The sequence below is a fragment of the Crinia signifera genome, chromosome 5 (genome assembly GCF_055691185.1).
Source record: "Crinia signifera chromosome 5, ASM5569118v1, whole genome shotgun sequence".
Lineage (NCBI taxonomy): Eukaryota > Metazoa > Chordata > Amphibia > Anura > Myobatrachidae > Crinia > Crinia signifera.
The window spans coordinates 223,089,298-223,099,688 of NC_139221.1; the positions used below are offsets into that span (position 1 = coordinate 223,089,298).

At 35.2% G+C, this 10,391-nt stretch overlaps 3 pseudogenes; all 3 read right to left on the reverse strand.

Moving 5' to 3' along the window:
- Positions 1-238: 238 nt before the first annotated feature.
- Positions 239-374, reverse strand: LOC146005876 (U2 spliceosomal RNA; annotated as a pseudogene).
- Positions 375-3,494: 3,120 nt separating this feature from the next.
- LOC146005877 (U2 spliceosomal RNA) lies at positions 3,495-3,630 on the reverse strand (annotated as a pseudogene).
- Positions 3,631-7,846: 4,216 nt separating this feature from the next.
- On the reverse strand, positions 7,847-7,982 carry LOC146006191 (U2 spliceosomal RNA; annotated as a pseudogene).
- Positions 7,983-10,391: the final 2,409 nt, after the last annotated feature.

The window sequence follows — 10,391 nt, forward strand, 5'->3', positions numbered from 1 at the left end:
CTCTAGAACAGGAGCCATCTACTCAGTCCCAGCCTTTCTCCGCTCCTTGGGAATGGATACTAGACTGAGCCTTTCGCTAGCTCATCCTTCCGGGGCTACGAACACCGTCAAGAGAGTCAAACTACTAGGCTTAGTGTTTCTCCCCCCTCTTACCAGTGGATTTAAGGAAACAACACCTCCTACCAAAGGCAGAGGTGAAGGTACTCAGCCAGACTTTTCACCACTCCCAGGCAAAAAAGAGGGGTCCCACACCCTCCGCCCATCAGAGCAGCTACTCAGTCCAGCCTTTCTCTATTCTCTGCCAGAGGCCAGTCCATACCCACTGATTATAACAGATACTACACTTGATCTTAGCCAAAAGGCTGAGATAACATGTGCAGAGAGAGTTACATTTGGGTGGGGTGTGTTGAAACTGAAATCTAAATTGCAGTGTAAACATAATGCAGCCAGTATTTATCCTGCACAGAAACAAAATAACTCACACAAATCTAACTCTCTCTTTACAAGTTACATCTGCCCCACCTGCTGTGCACATGGTTTTTCCCATTTTGAGAACAAATTTGTACTGTGATCAGATCTGAATAAGGGCCAAAAAAACATACAGTAACACAAACAACATAAAAATCTGAAACCGCATAAATTATAATAAATTATCATAAATTGTCATAAATTAACATAAATGAACATACATTAACATAAATTAACATAAATTAACATAAATTGTAGTAAGTTTAATGAAAGCAAAAGGACCAACATAACACCACATAAAGCAACATAAAACAACATTAGCAACATAAAACTACATAACCTGCATAAAAAACATAAAGCAACACAAAAACCATAACACAACATAAACCACATAAAAATCTGCAACCGCATAAATTATCATAAATTATCATAAATTATCATAAATTAACATAAATTATAGTAATTTCAATGAAAGCAAAATGACCTAAATAACACCACATAAAGTCACATAAGCAACATAAAACTACGTAAACTGTATAAAAATACATGAAGCAACACAAAATAACATAAAGCAACACAAACAACATAAAAATCTGAAACCACATAAATTATAATAAATTATCATAAATTATCATAAATTACCATAAATTAACATAAATTATAGTAATTTCAATGAAAGCAAAATGACCTAAATAACACCACATAAAGTCACATAAGCAACATAAAACTACATAAACTGCATAAAAATACATAAAGCAACACAAAATAACATAAAGCAACACAAACAACATAAAAATCTGAAACCACATAAAGTATCATAAATTTACATAAATTAACATACATTAACATAAATTGTAGGAAGTTTAATGAAAGCAAAAGGACCAACATAACACCACATAAAGCAAAATAAAACAACATTAGCAACATAAAACTACATAACCTGCATAAAAAACATAAATCAACACAAAAACCATAACACAACATAAACAACATAAAAGTCTTTAACCGCATAAATTATCATAAATTATCATACATTTTCATAAATTAACATAAATTAACATAAATTATAGTAATTTCAATGAAAGCAAAATGACCTAAATAACACCACATAAAGTCACATAAGCAACATAAAACTACGTAAACTGCATACAAATACATGAAGCAACACAAAATAACATAAAGCAACACAAACAACATAAAAATCTGAAACCGCATTAATTATCACAAATTTACATAATTTTACATAAATTTACATAAATTTACACACATTAACATAGATTAACATAGATTAACATAGATTGTAGTAGTTTTCTGAAAGCAAAAGGACCTAAATAACACCACATAAAGCCACATAAGCAACATAAAACTACATAAACTGCATAAAAACACATGAAGCTACACAAAATAACATAAAGCAACACAAACAACATAAAAATCGGAAACCACATAGATGATCATAAATTTACATAAATTAACACAAATTAACATACATTAACATAAATTGTAGTAATTTTTCTGAAAGCAAAAGGACCAACATAACACCACATAAAGCAACATAAGCAACATAAACAACCTAAAACTACATAAACTGCATAAAAAAACTTGAAGCAACACAAAATAACATAAAGCAACCCAAACAACATAAAAATCTGAAACCGCATAAATTATCATAAATTAACATATATTATCATAAATTAACATACATAATAGTAACTTCAATGAAAGCAAAATGACCAAAATAACACCACAGAAAGCAACATAAAACAACATTAGCAACATAAAAATACATAACCTGCATAAAAAACATAAAGCAACACAAAGGCCCTTATTCAGATATTATCGCAGTACAAATTTGTTCTCAAAATAGGCAAAACCATATGCACTGCATGTGGGGCAGATGAGTTTGAAGAAACTCAGGAGACCGAGGTGTGCTCCCTACCACCAGTGCTGTGCCTAAACATGTGCAAAGGGGGCCGTGCTATCGAATGGGCTTATCTCCCGAAGGAGACGGGCCCCGTTTTTTCCTTAACCCCTCTCAACCATAAGGCCGAAGAGGGGAAAATAGGGAACGGTGGGTCCTCTTCACCGAAGCTTAGAGAGAACCTCTTTCCTCAACCCCCGGAAGGGTTAGGACGGTGGGTCCTCCGCACCCGAAGGTTTGGAGAGACCCTCAGTGGACTTCCTTCCACCTTGCGGCTCAGGGTCAGCCTCGGGGGGACCGCAGCTCTCCCCAAAAGGTGAGAGCTTTGGCACGTTGGGGAAATGGAAGGCCCGTAAGGGTCGACCACACAACCCAAAAAAACGTAACAAACTACAGAAAACAGAAAACGTGAAAAGTGCATGAACGTGAGAAGAAGAGAAATAAATAATAAAGAGGACCCCAGCCAGAGGGCCGGGGTGGGGGTGTGAAAAATTGTCCTACCCCATCCAAAATGACGAGGTAAGGACGTGAAGCACTAACCTAGAGGGAAGTTCGCAGTGCTAGTGCCATACTAGTGCATGGTGATTTTGGGATCACCCGTGCATGTTCGGCACCCCCGAGTTTCCCAGGGGGCACAGTGCAGCCTCGGACTCCAAGCAGCCGACCGATCAGCGTCCGACCAAGTCTTTCTCTGCTCCCATCATAGGGCACTTTCCAGCCCCTGGCATGGGAATGGGTACTCCACTGGGCTTTTCGAAAGACTCCCTTAGGGGCTGCACCCCCCTCAGAAGAGCAATCTACTCAGTCTCAGTGTTTCTCCGATCCCAAGCTGGGCCTTTCGCAGTCTCCCCATCAGAGGCTACGAACCTCTAGAACAGGAGCCATCTACTCAGTCCCAGCCTTTCTCCGCTCCTTGGGAATGGATACTAGACTGAGCCTTTCGCTAGCTCATCCTTCCGGGGCTACGAACCCCGTCAAGAGAGTCAAACTACTAGGCTTAGTGTTTCTCCCCCCTCTTACCAGTGGATTTAAGGAAACAACACCTCCTACCAAAGGCAGAGGTGAAGGTACTCAGCCAGACTTTTCACCACTCCCAGGCAAAAAAGAGGGGTCCCACACCCTCCGCCCATCAGAGCAGCTACTCAGTCCAGCCTTTCTCTATTCTCTGCCAGAGGCCAGTCCATACCCACTGATTATAACAGATACTACACTTGATCTTAGCCAAAAGGCTGAGATAACATGTGCAGAGAGAGTTACATTTGGGTGGGGTGTGTTGAAACTGAAATCTAAATTGCAGTGTAAACATAATGCAGCCAGTATTTATCCTGCACAGAAACAAAATAACTCACACAAATCTAACTCTCTCTTTACAAGTTACATCTGCCCCACCTGCTGTGCACATGGTTTTTCCCATTTTGAGAACAAATTTGTACTGTGATCAGATCTGAATAAGGGCCAAAAAAACATACAGTAACACAAACAACATAAAAATCTGAAACCGCATAAATTATAATAAATTATCATAAATTGTCATAAATTAACATAAATGAACATACATTAACATAAATTAACAAAACTTAACATAAATTGTAGTAAGTTTAATAAAAGCAAAAGGAGCAACATAACACCACATAAAGCAACATAAAACAACATTAGCAACATAAAACTACATAACCTGCATAAAAAACATAAAGCAACACAAAAACCATAACACAACATAAACCACATAAAAATATGCAACCGCATAAATTATCATAAATTATCATAAATTATCATAAATTAACATAAATTATAGTAATTTCAATGAAAGCAAAATGACCTAAATAACACCACATAAAGTCACATAAGCAACATAAAACTACATAAACTGTATAAAAATACATGAAGCAACACAAAATAACATAAAGCAACACAAACAACATAAAAATCTGAAACCACATACATTATCATAAATTTACATAAATTAACATACATTAACATAAATTAACAGAAATTGTAGGAAGTTTAATGAAAGCAAAAGGACCAACATAACACCACATAAAGCAAAATAAAACAACATTAGCAACATAAAACTACATAACCTGCATAAAAAAACATAAAGCAACACAAAGGCCCTTATTCGGATATTATCGCAGTACAAATTTGTTCTCAAAATAGGCAAAACCATATGCACTGCATGTGGGGCAGATGAGTTTGAAGAAACTCAGGAGCCCGAGGTGTGCTCCCTACCACCAGTGCTGTGCCTAAACACGTGCATAGTAATTTCAATGAAAGCAAAATGACCTTAATAACACCACATAAAGTCACATAAGCAACATAAAACTACATAAACTGCATAAAAATACATGAAGCAACACAAAATAACATAAAGCAACACAAACAACATAAAAATCTGAAACCGCATAAATTAGCATAAATTTACATAAATTAACATACATTAACATAAATTAACAGAAATTGTAGGAAGTTTAATGAAAGCAAAAGGACCAACATAACACCACATAAAGCAAAATAAAACAACATTAGCAACATAAAACTACATAACCTGCATAAAAAAAACATAAATCAACACAAAAACCATAACAAAACATAAACAACATAAAAATCTGCAACCGCATAAATTATCATAAATTATCATAAATTAACATACATGAACATAAATTATAGTAATTTCAATGAAAGCAAAATGACCTAAATAACACCACATAAAGTCACATAAGCAACATAAAACTACATAAACTGCATAAAAATACATAAAGCAACACAAAATAACATAAAGCAACACAAACAACATAAAAATCTGAAACCACATAAATTATCATAAATTTACATAAATTAACATACATTAACATACATTAACATAAATTAAAGGAAGTTTAATGAAAGCCAAATGACCAACATAACACCACATAAAGCAAAATAAAACAACATTAGCAACATAAAACTACATAACCTGCATAAAAAAAACATAAATCAACACAAAAACCATAACAAAACATAAACAACATAAAAATCTGCAACCGCATAAATTATCATAAATTATCATAAATTAACATAAATTAACATAAATTATAGTAATTTCAATGAAAGCAAAATGACCTAAATAACACCACATAAAGTCACATAAGCAACATAAAACTACGTAAACTGTATAAAAATACATAAAGCAACACAAAATAACATAAAGCAACACAAACAACATAAAAATCTGAAACCACATAAATTATCATAAATTTACGTAAATTAACATACATTAACATAAATTAACAAAAATTGTAGGAAGTTTAATGAAAGCAAAAGGACCAACATAACACCACATAAAGCAAAATAAAACAACATTAGCAACATAAAACTACATAACCTGCATAAAAAACATAAATCAACACAAAAACAATAACACAACATAAACAACATAAAAATCTGCAACCGAATTAATTATCACAAATTATCATAAATTAACATAAATTAACATAAATTAACATAAATTAACATAAATTATAGTAATTTCGATTAAAGCAAAATGACCTAAATAACACCACATAAAGTCACATAAGCAACATAAAACTACGTAAACTGCATAAAAATACATGAAGCAACACAAAATAACATAAAGCAACACAAACAACATAAAAATCTGAAACCGCATTAATTATCACAAATTTACATAATTTTACATAAATTTACATAAATTTACATACATTAACATAGATTAACATAGATTAACATAGATTGTAGTAGTTTTCTGAAAGCAAAAGGACCTAAATAACACCACATAAAGCCACATAAGCAACATAAAACTACATAAACTGCATAAAAACACATGAAGCTACACAAAATAACATAAAGCAACACAAACAACATAAAAATCGGAAACCGCATAGATGATCATAAATTTACATAAATTAACACAAATTAACATACATTAACATAAATTGTAGTCATTTTTCTGAAAGCAAAAGGACCAACATAACACCACATAAAGCAACATAAGCAACATAAACAACCTAAAACTACATAAACTGCATAAAAAAACTTGAAGCAACACAAAATAACATAAAGCAAAACAAACAACATAAAAATCTGAAACCGCATAAATTATCATAAATTAACATATATTATCATAAATTAACATACATAATAGTAACTTCAATGAAAGCAAAATGACCAAAATAACACCACAGAAAGCAACATAAAACAACATTAGCAACATAAAAATACATAACCTGCATAAAAAACATAAAGCAACACAAAGGCCCTTATTCAGATATTATCGCAGTACAAATTTGTTCTCAAAATAGGCAAAACCATATGCACTGCATGTGGGGCAGATGAGTTTGAAGAAACTCAGGAGACTGAGGTGTGCTCCCTACCACCAGTGCTGTGCCTAAACATGTGCAAAGGGGGCCGTGCTATCGAATGGGCTTATCTCCCGAAGGAGACGGGCCCCGTTTTTCCCTTAACCCCTCTCAACCATAAGGCCGAAGAGGGGAAAATAGGGAACAGTGGGTCCTCTTTACCGAAGCTTAGAGAGAACCTCTTTCCTCAACCCCCGGAAGGGTTAGGACGGTGGGTCCTCCGCACCCGAAGGTTTGGAGAGACCCTCAGTGGACTTCCTTCCACCTTGCGGCTCAGGGTCGGCCTCGGGGGGACCGCAGCTCTCCCCAAAAGGCGAGAGCTTTGGCACGTTGGGGAAATGGAAGGCCCGTAAGGGTCGACCACACAACCCAAAAAAAGGTAACAAACTACAGAAAACAGAAAACGTGAAAAGTGCATGAACGTGAGAAGAAGAGAAATAAATAATAAAGAGGACCCCAGCCAGAGGGCCGGGGTGGGGGTATGAAAAATTGTCCTACCCCATCCAAAATGACGAGGTAAGGACGTGAAGCACTAACCTAGAGGGAAGTGCGCAGTGCTAGTGCCATACTAGTGCATGGTGATTTTGGGATCACCCGTGCATGTTCGGCACCCCCGAGTTTCCCAGGGGGCACAGTGCAGCCTCGGACTCCAAGCAGCCGACCGATCAGCGTCCGACCAAGTCTTTCTCTGCTCCCATCATAGGGCACTTTCCAGCCCCTGGCATGGGAATGGGTACTCCACTGGGCTTTTCGAAAGACTCCCTTAGGGGCTGCACCCCCCTCAGAAGAGCAATCTAGTCAGTCTCAGTGTTTCTCCGATCCCAAGCTGGGCCTTTCGCGGTCTCCCCATCAGAGGCTACGAACCTCTAGAACAGGAGCCATCTACTCAGTCCCAGCCTTTCTCCGCTCCTTGGGAATGGATACTAGACTGAGCCTTTCGCTGGCTCATCCTTCCGGGGCTACGAACCCCGTCAAGAGAGTCAAACTACTAGGCTTAGTGTTTCTCCCCCCTCTTACCAGTGGATTTAAGGAAACAACACCTCCTACCAAAGGCAGAGGTGAAGGTACTCAGCCAGACTTTTCACCACTCCCAGGCAAAAAAGAGGGGTCCCACACCCTCCGCCCATCAGAGCAGCTACTCAGTCCAGCCTTTCTCTATTCTCTGCCAGAGGCCAGTCCATACCCACTGATTAGAACAGATACTACACTTGATCTTAGCCAAAAGGCTAAGATAACATGTGCAGAGAGAGTTACATTTGGGTGGGGTGTGTTGAAACTGAAATCTAAATTGCAGTGTAAACATAATGCAGCCAGTATTTATCCTGCACAGAAACAAAATAACTCACACAAATCTAACTCTCTCTTTACAAGTTACATCTGCCCCACCTGCTGTGCACATGGTTTTTCCCATTTTGAGAACAAATTTGTACTGTGATCAGATCTGAATAAGGGCCAAAAAAACATACAGTAACACAAACAACATAAAAATATGAAACCGCATAAATTATAATAAATTATCATAAATTGTCATAAATTAACATAAATGAACATACATTAACATAAATTAACATAAATTGTAGTAAGTTTAATGAAAGCAAAAGGACCAACATAACACCACATAAAGCAACATAAAACAACATTAGTAACATAAAACTACATAACCTGCATAAAAAACATAAAGCAACACAAAAACCATAACACAACATAAACTACATAAAAATATGCAACCGCATAAATTATCATAAATTATCATAAATTATCATAAATTATCATAAATTACCATAAATTATAGTAATTTCAATGAAAGCAAAATGACCTAAATAACACCACATAAAGTCACATAAGCAACATAAAACTACATAAACTGCATAAAAATATATAAAGCAACACAAAATAACATAAAGCAACACAAACAACATAAAAATCTGAAACCACATACATTATCATAAATTTACATAAATTAACATACATTAACATAAATTAACAGAAATTGTAGGAAGTTTAATGAAAGCAAAAGGACCAACATAACACCACATAAAGCAAAATAAAACAACATTAGCAACATAAAACTACATAACCTGCATAAAAAAACATAAAGCAACACAAAGGCCCTTATTCGGATATTATCGCAGTACAAATTTGTTCTCAAAATAGGCAAAACCATATGCACTGCATGTGGGGCAGATGAGTTTGAAGAAACTCAGGAGCCCGAGGTGTGCTCCCTACCACCAGTGCTGTGCCTAAACACGTGCATAGTAATTTCAATGAAAGCAAAATGACCTTAATAACACCACATAAAGTCACATAAGCAACATAAAACTACATAAACTGCATACAAATACATGAAGCAACACAAAATAACATAAAGCAACACAAACAACATAAAAATCTGAAACCACATAAATTAGCATAAATTTACATAAATTAACATACATTAACATAAATTAACATAAATTGTAGGAAGTTTAATGAAAGCAAAAGAACCAACATAACACCACATAAAGCAAAATAAAACAACATTAGCAACATAAAACTACATAACCTGCATAAAAAAAACATAAATCAACACAGAAACCATAACAAAACATAAACAACATAAAAATCTGCAACCGCATAAATTATCATAAATTATCATACATTAACATAAATTAACATAAATTATAGTAATTTCAATGAAAGCAAAATTACCTAAATAACACCACATAAAGTCACATAAGCAACATAAAACTACATAAACTGCATAAAAATATATAAAGCAACACAAAATAACATAAAGCAACACAAACAACATAAAAATCTGAAACCACATACATTATCATAAATTTACATAAATTAACATACATTAACATAAATTAACAGAAATTGTAGGAAGTTTAATGAAAGCAAAAGGACCAACATAACACCACATAAAGCAAAATAAAACAACATTAGCAACATAAAACTACATAACCTGCATAAAAAAACATAAAGCAACACAAAGGCCCTTATTCGGATATTATCGCAGTACAAATTTGTTCTCAAAATAGGCAAAACCATATGCACTGCATGTGGGGCAGATGAGTTTGAAGAAACTCAGGAGCCCAAGGTGTGCTCCCTACCACCAGTGCTGTGCCTAAACACGTGCATAGTAATTTCAATGAAAGCAAAATGACCTTAATAACACCACATAAAGTCACATAAGCAACATAAAACTACATAAACTGCATAAAAATACATGAAGCAACACAAAATAACATAAAGCAACACAAACAACATAAAAATCTGAAACCGCATAAATTAGTATAAATTTACATAAATTAACATACATTAACATACATTAACAGAAATTGTAGGAAGTTTAATGAAAGCAAAAGGACCAACATAACACCACATAAAGCAAAATAAAACAACATTAGCAACATAAAACTACATAACCTGCATAAAAAAACATAAAGCAACACAAAGGCCCTTATTCGGATATTATCGCAGTACAAATTTGTTCTCAAAATAGGCAAAACCATATGCACTGCATGTGGGGCAGATGAGTTTGAAGAAACTCAGGAGCCTGAGGTGTGCTCCCTACCACCAGTGCTGTGCCTAAACACGTGCATAGTAATTTCAATGAAAGCAAAATGACCTTAATAACACCACATAAAGTCACATAAGCA